Source organism: Saccopteryx bilineata, chromosome 1 (genome assembly GCF_036850765.1).
Source record: "Saccopteryx bilineata isolate mSacBil1 chromosome 1, mSacBil1_pri_phased_curated, whole genome shotgun sequence".
In the NCBI taxonomy this organism is placed as follows: domain Eukaryota; kingdom Metazoa; phylum Chordata; class Mammalia; order Chiroptera; family Emballonuridae; genus Saccopteryx; species Saccopteryx bilineata.
In genome coordinates, this window is record NC_089490.1 from 206,405,230 (window position 1) to 206,418,153 (window position 12,924).

The 12,924-nt window shown below is 51.3% G+C and overlaps 1 long non-coding RNA gene across 2 annotated transcripts; it reads right to left on the reverse strand.

The window, feature by feature from the left end:
* Positions 1-595: 595 nt before the first annotated feature.
* On the reverse strand, positions 596-12,554 carry LOC136320292 (uncharacterized). Of its 2 annotated transcripts, none has more exons than XR_010728293.1 (3): positions 12,481-12,554; positions 5,944-6,033; positions 596-1,028 (listed from the first exon to the last, which is right to left on the reverse strand). It is a non-coding gene; the product is annotated as an uncharacterized lncRNA (long non-coding RNA). The 2 variants fall into 2 exon arrangements; XR_010728292.1 differs by lacking the exon at positions 596-1,028 and adding an exon at positions 5,019-5,139.
* Between the last annotated feature and the right edge of the window lie 370 nt (positions 12,555-12,924).

Sequence of the window (12,924 nt, forward strand, 5' to 3'; positions counted from 1 at the left end):
CACTCACATCAGCTATGTAACAGCCGCACTGTTTTGTAATAAACATCAACAACCTTTCTATAATAACCTGCACTGTTTAGTAATAAACATCAACAACCTTTCTGCAGTCACCGCGAGTGTCACCAACCTCTCTGTCCACTTCCTCTGATGGTCCTACCCTCTTCCCACTTTGGGCTGTTTGTCATCTATCATTTTTCATGGCTTCCCTTTCGTTTTTCTTTATTCCAGGGAGAGTAGGGGTGTGGTGTCCTCGTTTCATACATTGGTGAGAACATCCTTCAATGCCCCTCCCACCCCCCGTACATAAGAACAGATCGTCTTCTTCAAATATCTTCCCCTCAAGACTTCAGACAGATTTTTCCCAATAAACTGCATGAGCACCTGATGCTAACTGATCTTTGTCTTGGACAGGCAGTCTTCTTTACTGTCGGAGTGATACAGAGATTCCAGTACCCTCTGCATCTCCAGTGCGAGGTCGGCCAAAGGAGGACACCAGAAGTTCAGGGTAAGAAAAGTTTATTAAGGGGGTCATCTGCCCGGCTGAGGCCTAAGGCAGAGGTCAGCCACCAGTTAGTTCTCTAGCAGGTCGGGTTAAATAGGGGATTCAAGGGTGGGGGCTGGTCGTCCTTAAGAAAAAATCGAGCTTTCAGTGATTTACATAAGATGATCCATAAGTAAGTGAGGGGACCTTCCCTACCGAGGTCAGTCACCCGGATGCCCAGGGGGTAGTGACCTGGGATATCCAGTTTGTCAGTGTCCCTTTGTCTACTTAATGGGGTAGGGGGTCACGGCCCCCACCTGCAACCCTGTCATCCGGGTTCCCCACCCATCGGCTCCAGGTCCTTCTTGGGCTCCATGTAGCTCCACACACCAGGGTGCGTTCTCCCATCCAATCAGGTTTGGTTTCCAACACACCGCCTCCAACACCCCTTCTCCGGTGGCTCTCTCCCCAAGTCTGCACCCCACTCTGCGCGCTGTCAGGGGTGTGACGTTGGGTACGTCATTTCGCCTCTCTGTGCCGCCATGCTCTGAAACGTGAAACAGAAGAACAGGTGCGTCCTGGGGACTGTCTGAGAGAGTAAGTGAGACCATGGAAACAAGGTGCATTAATTAATACAATAAAACAAACACTGACCTCTCCATTGGAAGGGGCCATCGTAGGACAATTGTCATTGCTAATGCTATCCATTATAATAACAACATCCGGCTAGTAAACAGAGAAGAAAGCAACGGTAATCAAGTCTTGTTTTTGTGGAGTTTTTAAAATAACATTGAACCTATAACAGTTAAGGTTGAAGTAATAGCGGAAACAGTTCATGCCCTGTGGTATAATGGTGTTCCGTTTATTTCTGTTTATTTCCAAGAGGAGTCCAACCAATGTGCCTACTAACATACAAGGACAACACATTGGACAGTGTGGACATGTGCAGTGATGTCATCGACACGACCTTCCAGCTCGAGGGGGGCGGGGTGGAGAGATAGCTGCAGGGCAGCCTCCGCTCTCTGTCCGTGAGTCACCGCAGAGCAACCGCTTCCTGATTCCACGATGGAGCAGGATGTGTCTACGTGACTCCGTTCCTGGCAAAAGTCCCCCAGACAAATCTGTTTGCTATTCCATGATGATATGGAAATCTTCCCAGAATTAATAGCCGAGGAGAAAACTGAGCATCTTCTCAGGTTCTAAAGGATCATTTTCTCCAGTTTGGCACAGCCAGATTTTTTAAGGACACTGTTAGAAGAGTCTCCAGGGGAAAAAAAATAAATAATTCTCTGAGACGTCGCAGTTTAAAATGACTTCATCTGAAAGAAATCTCACTGCCATATGTTCGCTCTCGGCCTAGATTTTGTTCAATAGAGCTTTCTTCTTCTCCGCTCGTCAGTGAGAAACAAAATCAGGCATGGGGCTGTGGCCAGCTACCAGATGCTGATGTCCTGGGTCAATTTCTAATCACATCTTGCCGGTAACATTTAATGGACTCTTGCTCTCTAACTGTCCCTCTGCAGGGAGGACAAGGTGACCAGGATGTGTAAGTGCAGGGGACAGCTTTTCTGTCTGCATAAACATTGCCTTCTTCCTTCCTTGCTGAAATTCCACGTCCCTTCATACTGACAGTCCGCGTTTGCTGCCTTAAATGCACACAGTATCTGCTTCTTGCTCATTTTAATGTTACCCTTGATGATTCTTTGTTTTGTTTTGTATTTTCTAAAGTTGGAAACGAGGAGGCAGTCAGACAGACTCCCGCATGCACCCGACCGGGATCCACCCGGCATGCCCACCAGGGGGCAATACTCTGCCCATCTGGGGCGCCGCTCTGTTGCAACCAGAGCCATTCTAGCACCTGAGGCAGAGGCCATGGAGCCATCCTCAGTGTTCAGGCCAACTTTGCTCCAATGGTGCCTTGGTTGTGGGAGGGGAAAAGAGAGACAGAGAGGAAGGAGAGGGGGAGGGGTAGAGAAGCAGATGGGTGCTTCTCCTGTGTGCCCTGGCCGGGAATCGAACCTGGGACTTCCACACACCAGGCCAACACTCTACCACTGAGCCAACCAGACAGAGAGATTGGTTTGTTTGTTTTTTGATGTCCCATACCGTGGTGAGGATTAGGCATTGTTGTGGAAAACTGGAACTCTTCATAAGATAATATGTGTTCATATTCTTGACCACACAGATGTTGAATGAACTTGGAAGGGAGGGGCAAGTGGAAGATCTAAAAACTGAAGACTTGGGTGAGTGGATTGATGCAAACTTGTCACGTCTGCATGGAATAGTGGTGACGAATGGATTTTAAGGGTTAAGATTTCATAGCAGAGGGGCCACAGACACATGCGTGCAATATAACTGCTTAAAACATAATTACTGGAAACTAATTTTTTCAAAGAACGTTGAAGACCAAAATAGCACCATCGTTGAACATAATAACAGCAGATTACCATTACCTCTGGGCTAACGTTTACAAGTAAAGCATGTGTTTGAAAAAAAAAAAGTCTTGGCATGAGAAGCTGTCTAGCTTGTCACGGCCATAGTGATCACACCATAGAAGTAAATGCTGTTATCTATCCCAGGCCACATGGTCACCGACAGCATCAGAAACAGAATTCAGGTCACAGCTCCCGAAACCAGTGCCTTCCCTCCAGATCCAATGGACAAGCTGCCCCGTCGGGGTGCCTGTGGGGAGGAGACCTTGTGTGAATTCTATGGCATGTTCTAGCTCAGCCCTCGATGTTGAAGTTCAAGTCTTGGAGGCATCCAGTCTGTGACGACACTGACCAATGGTCCCGAGTCAGCCTGCAAGCTGCAACCAAACAGCAGGGACATCCCTCTCTAAGCTCCACATCTTCCAGTGGGATCTCCACAGCGAGAAATTACGTGCCTTCCACGTACCAGACTGTTTCAAGTGCTTTGCATCCATGATGTGTGGGCAAGCCACCGCCAGCTGAAAATTGCTGTTTAGATTCTTAAAATAGTAGTGGTCATTGTCACCAAGCGCAGTTGCCGTAGAAACAGCACTCTTGACTTAGTAGGTCAAGAAGGCTCAGAACCAATTCTGCTACACTGCACAGTCGTCTCCACCTGACGCCACTGATTCATGAATGTGTTAAAGTACTCTTCGGGGCTCTGGCAGGTTGGCCCAGCAGTAGAGCGTCAGCCTTGCATGTGGAAGTCCCAGGTTCAATTCCGGCCAGGGCACACAGGAGAAGCGCCCATCTGCTTCTCCACCCCTCCCCCTCTCCTCCTCTCTGTCTCTCTCTTCCCCTCCCATAGCCAAGGCTTCATTGGAGCAAAGTTGGCCCAGGCGCTGAGGATGGCTCTGTGGCCTCTGCCTCAGGTGCTAGAATGGCTCTGGTCGCAACAGAGCAACGCCCCAGATGGGCAGAGCATTGCCCCCTGGTGGGCATACTGGGTGGATCCCGGTCGGGCGCATGCAGGAGTCTGTCTCTGCCTCCCTCCTCTCACCAAAAAATTTAAAAAATTTAAAAAATTAAAAAACAATGCTCTTTGGATGCTTAACAGTTTGGTTTCCAGGTCATAACATAGCCTTCCTATATTCTTGACAATATATTTAGAGTATTGGCAGTACCTTTTAGCATATAGTCTGTAGATCTGTTTATGCAAACGCCCACAGAATAAGCAGACCAGATAAATAACAGAGATGACAATGACATCCTTTCATGTGTATCAGTTACTAAGTGACACACTGAGAACCTGAGAACCGCATCGATGTGAAAAGATAGTCGTTTTGTTCTGCGTAGTTGAAGAACCCAGTTTTTAAGTCATCAAGATATATGTGCAGGGCGTGCAACCTGGCACAGTCGTAATTCTGTGCCCCAGTTCTTCACCATGGCCTCAGATTCATTCATCCATGCCGAAGTCCGTGCTGACTGTCGAAGTGACTGACAAATGCTTGCAACCCGATAACCAAACCAAACGTAGATGGGAGCTGACCCGTGGGCGGGCACAGGAGGTGGGAGCGGACCCGTGGGCGGGCACAGGAGGTGGAAGTGGACCCATGGGCGGGCTCTGGCTGAGGTTCATTCATGGCACTCGGGTCCTGCCGTCTCTACTGCTCTAACACAGCACAGAGCTACTCCGTCACCTCAGAAAGGTGGCATCAGCAGGGAACCGCTTGTCCAGGTCTGCACTCTGTCGCACCCACAAGGACGCAGATATACTCTATTTACCTCCCTTTCCTCATCGGCCCTGAACAGAGGGGCCCTGCTGACCGACTCTCTCCTTCCTGGCATGCTGCCCTGGGTGGACTCAGGTAACACGCTGGAAACACAGAAGCAGCGCCGTGGCCATCTGCGCTCCTGACCCACACCGCTTAGGAAACGGCTCCGCTGGGCGGCCCGCAGAAACCCTCCTTCCACGCCCCTTCCCCCTGGTGTGAGGCGGAGTGAGGACAGTGGGCTTGTTTGGTCAGCAGAATACACACCTACACACCTGAGCATTTGATGGTGACAACGTGTAGCGTGTCAGGTGCCCTGGGGCGAGAACAAAGGACAAAGTTTGTCATCTTCCTGAGAGCCAGACACACCAAGTGCTGGAACAGAGGTCTGGACTGAGAAGGGCAGCGGAGAGCGGGATGGGGTGGAGGATGGAGGAGGAACAGCACATCACAGGCGTTCCCGTTCCATGGACACCTGTAGACACAGGTGTGAACTCAGCACCGGTGCAGCTCACCTGTGCACCACATGTGCACACTTCCTGTCCCCAGGCCATGCGTTTCTCCGTGGCGTCCCCATCAGATGCCACCTGCAGCAGAACACCTGACAGAACCATGCCCCCCCCACTGTGACACCTCTCCCACCAAACCTAATCCCGGAGAAACTTTCCTGAGCCACCTGCACCCTAGGAAGGGGCAACTCCAGCCCCGAGGACAGGACCAGGAGGTCCTGCTGACACTGCTGGTGGCTCCACAGGGTTCCTGAACCCTTAACCATGGAAGGAAGGAAGGAAGGAAGGAAGGAAGGAAGGAAGGAAGGAAGGAAGGAGAGAAGGAAGGAAGGAGAGAAGGAAGGAAGGAAGGAAGGAAGGAAGGAAGGAAGGGGAGAAGGAAGGAAGGAAGGAAGGAAGGAAGGAAGGAAGGAAGGAAGGAAGGGAGGGAGGGGAGAAGGAAGGAAGGAAGGAAGGAAGGAAGGAAGGAAGGAAGGAAGGAAGGAAGGGAGGGAGGGAGGGAGGGAAGGAAGGAAGGAAGGAAGGAAGGAAGGAAGGAAGGAAGGAAGGAAGGATGGAAGGGAGGGGAGAAGGAAGGAAAGGAAGGAGGGAGGAAGGGAAGGAGGAAGGGAGGGAGGGAGGGAGGGAGGAAGGGAGGAAGGAAGGAAGGAAGAAAGGAAGGAAGGAAGGAAGGAAGGAAGGAAGGAAGGAAGGAAGGAAGGAAGGAAGGAAGAGAAAGTAGGAAGGAAGGAAGGCCGGTTCCTTCCCTGGGCTCAGTGTTCAGGTCTCACCTCAGACACCTGGACTGTCACAGACACCCTTCCATCTGATCTAAGTTCATCCTCGACTGCCGGACTCCGCTCATGTGCTGGGCTGGATCCCTGAGGACAAACACATTTGCTGACAGTGAGATGTCTTCTACCAAGAGACACAACCCACCAGGACTACAATGCCAATGCCATTTTAGATTTGATAAAAACACACCTGTGTTCACACAGGAAGAGAAACTAGCCAAGTATCTGACCAGAGTTGAAGTCATCTTGCTTGACTGGATGATACTATGAAGGAAAGAGATGGGCCTCCATCTGTGGAATGTGACAATGGCCGAAAGGGTCTGGTTTTCCTAACATCAGAAGAATGTGAACACACTGATCAGGCAAAGTTGCTACCGAATAAACACTTTTGTAGGAAAAATAGAGAGAGAAGGAACAAGAAAGGTGGTGAGGAGGGGCGGGTTCTTCAGTAGAAATGTGAACTTGAATTGATTGTGTCATTTCCTCCTTAAAGGAAGCAGGTGGATACAAGACTCTGGACTCGGGTGGAAGGGGCTTGTCACACGCGTGTCAGAGCTGCAGGCACGCACTTCATCGGAATCTTGGTCCCTGGTCCAAGACAAACATCACCGATGTTTGGCTTCCAGGTGTTTCCAGATGACCAGGAGCTGCACCAGCACCGGCATCTGCATAGAGAATTCGTGTGGATGCCAAGGGGCAGTAGTCCAAGTCCAGAGCATACTGCGTGGGGGGCAGGGCTGAGCTTCAGGGCTGGCCTCTGGTCCTGACCTCAGCCTCTGCTTCCTCCTCTCCCTCCATGTCTGCCCTGTATCCCGTCCTCGTTGTCACCGAGGATGTGGCACTGAGACCAACCGGACAGTGATGCAGCGCTAGGGTCAGCCAGCCGGGTGTCCAGCTGACATCAGGTGGATTTCGGGATCTGGTGGCACACTGTCCACTCTGACCAGCTCTCTGAGATGCTGGTGGTCCCAGGGCACATGTCTCGACCTCCTTTTCTGGGCTGGGACACCTGTGCTGCTCGCAGGTCCCCTGAGCTCTCATTTCCACACAGGGTCTTTGCCGAGGCCAGGGTTCCTGTCCCCTGGTGGCCTCCAGGCTGACTGGAATGAATGCTTCTTCTTCCTGTGAGTGGCCAAGGAGGCCAGAGTCTGAGAGGTAGAGGTAGGCTGCGCTCTGAGAGACCTACTGCCTTCCAAGAGTGGAGCAACGCTCTGCCCAAAGCCCAGGGAAGACTCTGCATGGCGCCCCTCAAAGCAGCATGGTGAGTTACGACTCTTCCTGCCGCCCAGTTTCAGAAATGGAGACTGAACTGAACAACTTTGCTCAGACTGTCCAGACACGAGGTCTGGGTTTAGCCCTGGCACCGGGAGTGACTGTCAGCTGGCTTACTTGACCCTCAACAACTGCTCCTGTCAACGACCCTCATCGTTGCGGACAGATGTCTCAGGCTCCTCGTAGCACCCCCATTTCTAAAACCCAGACAGAAAAACAATTGAATCTGGTTCCGTATCACTCAAGCTTGGTGATGGTTGATTGGGTTCCATCATCACGTCCTCTCTACTTTTTTACACAATTGAAATTGCTGTCATTAAGTGAAAAACACAACGCTCTGTTCTCTAAGGAATAATACACCAGCTGATCCTCACTAAAACACAGAAACTACTGGCCATTTGGGGAAAGATACGTAAGAACTACTCCTGGTGGCGGCTGGGTCTTCCCTTCTTCCACGTCGCCTGGAAGCCAGAGCCTGTGGAACAAGCATTATCCTTCTCGTCGGCAACCACAGCCTCACACCGTGTCTGTCTTTAACGGCGGTGGGTTTTGCCTGCAGGAACAGGAGATGTGCCCCCTGCCCCCCCATGAGGGCGCCCATCCTGGCGTGCCGGCACTCTGCATATTTTACCCACAATTCTGCCGGGTCTTGCCCAAATCCAGTCTCCCAGGGGCTGTGTTCCCACAAACGCTCTCAGCGGGGGACGGAGAAGTGGATCCATGAGGGTGGGGGGGCACCACTCCCAAAACATCTCCGCAAGTGAGCTCAAAGGCAGACAGCCGTTTCCCAGGGGTCATCAGGGTTCCGTGAAACGACGTAATGCTCTCCTTGGAAAGATCAGCCTCACTGACGGGAACCAGGGTCCCTCTCTCAACGCCATTGACTGAAATCATGATGCTGGAAGGCTCACAATAGGAAGAACCAGCAAAACACAACCAGATGTTTTATCATGGGTGACCTCACTCTTCATTTATTCATTTATTTATTTATTTTTGTAGTCCAGAGTCCCTGGAGGACCAACGTGGCAGGAAATGAATGATCTAAGTTTGAAAATGTCTCCTTTCCCTTGTCACTTAGCTGTCCAGCTCTTGAAGGCTGTCCTGTATAAAATCCAGAGAACGGGAGGTTCTGGCCGGCGCTGGCACTGTCCTCCTCAGAGGCGTCCACTCTCCTGCTCTGCCCAGAGTCCAGGGGAGGCAAAAGCATCAGACGGGGGAGGGGTCACCCTGGAAATTACAAACCGAAGAAGAACTGCTGCACTGTGTCTCCAGGTATCTGGAATCTCAACTCTATTCACTATTTACCGCCCATGGCTGAGGCAGAAGTCATTGCACATCAGAGTCCAGATCCATGAACTGAGTATTTTGAAATCTCTTCGTTGAACACCCTACCCAGAAACACAAGATGAACAACAGAATGTAGCAGCGTCTCCATCCCACCCCACCCCCATGGCACCGTCCCCCACCCCGCCCCCTGCCACATATAAACACAACGCATACCCCCCTGGACATGAAAACCCGGTTGGAAGTGTTCTGTCATAAGAACAGCTGTGGCTTCTGCGGGCGGTGAGTGTCTGCTGATATGACACAGACAATCATGCCAAGCAGACACAGTTCCGTTGAGAGATGGCTGGATGGGCACAGGACTCCAAGGGCAGAACAGAAATGACCCCCCCAAACCCTCCTCCAGTCGATAAGGGAAAAGACGCAGATGGGAGCAGCTTTCTAATGGACAGGACCTCCTATGGAAGGTGTTGGCCAGCCAACAGGATCTTGAGAATCAGAGCATTTTTACTTTACTTATTGATTTATGTTTGCATCATCAGACGTGGGTTCTGGAAGAAGTGGCCACTCTGCGGAAGGGGTTCAGAGGGCCAGCATGTGCCTGTACAAGGACTAAGGAGGGGGATGGTAATCCCGATACGGGGTTCAGGCCTGGGGGCAGGGGTGCTGCTAAACTTCCCGGGATCAGTGAGAACCGTCAGTAATGCGCCAGCCTGTGTCTGGGTCTGGAGGAAATCTGAGACACTGTCAGCTTCTGATGTCACAGCTGTTGTTCAGTTCCTCTTGCAACGAGCAGTGATGCGCGTGACTCATGAAAGGCCTGCATTTGGCTCCTTTCGGGGGTCCCCTCCCACAGTCTCCATCCTCATTTGTTACCTGGCTCTGCGGGGGGCCAGTCCCCAAGGCACACCCCACGGTGGCTGCCCCTCCGCTTTCTTCTGGTTGGTCCGGCCAGTGGGGGGCACCAGGCTGTTAGAGAGAGGGGAGAGGGTGTCTTTCAGGGCCCTGTCCCCTCCTGCCAGATGCTGGGGACAGCACCCCCTCCCCTGAAGGTGGCGGCCACTGTGGGGTGATCCTCTGCACAAGCTGTTCCCTCTGCTTTCCCTGCGGCCTCCCTCCCTCGGTGTCTCCTCCTCTCCCAGAAAACACAGCAACCCAGAAGCAATGCCCCATGTCTGGGTGAACTGAAGAAATTAATTCCATAACAAAGTTTTTTTAAATGCAGGGGAAATTGATTCAGTCCCCATGGCCACTTACAGGGCTGGCTTGGTGGGCACACAGCGGTGGCAGGGCCCGGCGGGTGAGTGAGCGCTGTCACCGAGCGGCCACATGACAGAGGAGGAAAGCCAGCTGACCCCTCACAGGCACTTTGCTGAGCTTTGCTTGTGTCTCAGGGTCTGCCTTCGTCTTCCCAGCGACGTTCCCTCAGAAATCCTCACCGAGGGCTCTTCTTGTCCATGAACTCATTTGATCATTTCTTCCAGAAATATGTCCCGGGGATGACTGCGCAGGATGAGCGTGCGCAGGCGCTGTCCTGGGCACTGATGTTTCTGAGGTACATGAGCCCCGGTAGACCCTTCCGGCCTTAGGGTCCTGCAGGAGGTTCAGATCGTCGCCAGACACACAGACAAGGAGCAGAGGGACCACGGCTGCTGACACGGTGGTGAGGGGAACTGACGCGGCGTGGGGCGCCCTGAGACGGTACGGAGCATGGTGTGGCGTTCATCGGGCAGGAGCCGCCTCAGGAACAGGACAGAGGGGAGGCCTGTGTGAGGAGGGGGGACTCCGTGAAGACCTCCGGGATGACAGGTGCTCATGCATGGAAGTGGCCACCGCAGATTGAGCACCGACTGTGTGACAGAGGCCACTCTGGGTGCTGGGAGACCCCCACCCATACACACAGAGTCCACTCATCATGGGACACTGGGTCTCAGGGACCCTCGGGCCAGGCCTGTCCTTGGCACCTGCAGCAGGTGCCAGCCACCAGCAATAGACGCAGGTAGGAGGCGGAAGCCGGTGAAGACCCGGCTCATGTCCTGGAAGGCTTTGCTGCCGGGTGATGTGAGGATGCAGGACTTCCTGTAAACAGGGGTGCTGGGCATCTGTCTGTGACAACAGGGACCTACCACATGGTGACTGTGCTGCTGGAGAGGACAGGAGGAAGGGAGTGGGGACTCCAAAGACAGGCCTCCACTCTCAAGGGTACTCTCCGTCCACATGGCCGCACCACCGCCCATCGTGAGCCGATGGTCAGACGCACGGGCGACTCAAGCAGAGCCGGGCCAGGGTCCTGCACTGTGCGGGCCAAGGTCCTTGGGAACAGTGGAGGCAGCGTGTGTGCCCACGGAATGCGACATGTGTTTTAACAAACATAAAAGAAAACTTAGACCATGTGGGGGAAGTAAAAAAATAAAAAAAACTAGAAGTCACAAGAAACAAACAGCAACCAACACAAGGGGGCGCCAAATCACCTTCTTCATTGCGGGCTCAGGGGAGCAGGGGGACACCCAGTGGGACTGACACTGTCCTCGGGCATTCACAGCTGGTGCCACTGAGCCTTCCAAGGCGGGTTCTGCCAGCAGCTCTAGCCTGTGGTCAGCATGCCTTTGACTGAGACTTCTGTCACCCTCCCTTCTCTCTCAGGTGTGTGAGCCCAAATATTAGCCAAGCAATTGCCCAAGAATGATTTACAGATGGACGTCAGCCTTGGTCTTCACAGGGGGAGAGGGGGGGACCAACCCTGAAAGCAGCGTGAAGGCCGGCTCCCCCAACATGGAAACGTGCAGCCTTATTGAAAGAGTTCTCATTTCAGTGACGTTTCCAGGGGCGAGTCACCACCTACTCTGCACTTACAGCCCGAGTTAAAACATGGATACAACAGCCTGACTAGGTGGTGGTGCAGTGGATAGAGCACAGGACTGCGACATGGAGGACCCAGGTTCGAAACCTCAAGGTCGTTGGCTTGAGTGTGGGCTCACCAGCTTGAGCCCAAAGCTCACTGGCTTGAACAAGGGCTCTGCTGTAGCCCCCCCCCCCCACCAGTCAAGGCACATATGAGAGAAAGCAATCAATGAATTGATGCTTCTCATTCTCTCTCCCTTCCTGCCTGTCTGTCCCTATCAGTCTCTCTCTGTCTCTCTCTATCACCAAAAAAAAAAAAAAAAGAAAGAAACCACAACATGAAATATCCTTTGTCGTAAAAGAGTCCTCTTGCTATTTCCAGAAAATAAGACTGACGTAGAAACTCAGCTAACAGACATGAGACAGGTTAAAATTAGAGCATCGGCAAATGATACATTTTTCTTTTAAAATGGTTTCAATGAAATGTACTGTAAAATGTGTAAGACAACACTCCCATTTTTATCTTTCCTTCTTTATCTATATTTGTATGTGTACTGTCTCTACATTCCAGTATGCTTCCGTTATTCTTCCGCAAAGAGACACTCCATGGTTAAGCATATATTTACATGTTAACTTTGTTTTGCTAAAACCTCAAGCGTATCGTTGTTACAATGAATCAGTTTCCTTAAGTTAATTGAAAGCAAAAAACAAACAAACAAACAAAAAAACATTTATGCATGTCACAAAACTAGATGCCCTACAACCTGAAACTAGAGGAAACAGAATTAAGTGCACTCGGCTTATTTCCAAGGGTTCTGAGCTGGGCATGTTACACACATACACACTGGGGTCAGACTGGACGACTCAGTGTTCTCAGTGTGCTCATGGCAACATCTTCAGAATGTCTTTCTAACTGACTGTAGCAATTAAACACAAGAGAGCACGAGGAGAAACGTCTCCCATAAAATCTTGTTTTCACGATCCAACCCTTTGATGTCACAGGGAAATGACTATCTCAATTACAGCAATGTTTAAATGAACGAAGACTTCTCTCCTGGGATGAACACAAAAATCTGACAAACCACCTTTTTTTAAATATGAAATGCTACCTTAAAAGGCATTGAAAACAAATCTCACCAACAAAACTCGTGTCCCCCGTTCTGAACAAGACACACAGCAGGGTTTCGGTGTCTGTGATAGCTCTGCTTCCGCTCAGTCAGACGCTTCCTAGAGAGGCGGGGGTGAGGGGTGTTGCAGGAAAGAGTGGTAGCCAATGGGCTCTCAAGACTTCCGTGTTGACATGAGAGCATATTCATTGAAGAGTTGACTCATTTTCTCAAAATGAAATTCCTTCTGAATACCTCAGTGTAGGAACTGACCTTGTTAAGAATATGCTGGTCGAGTGCTATGAATTTTCATTTTTTTTCTACATTAAAATCTTCTGGCATTGAACTTATAAATCAAGAAGGAAGACATGGTTCTGGCCGGATAGCTCAGGTTGGAGCCTTGTCCTGAAGCACAGAGGTTGACAGTTCGATCCCCAGTCAGGGCACATAGAGGAACAAATGTTCCTGTCTCTCT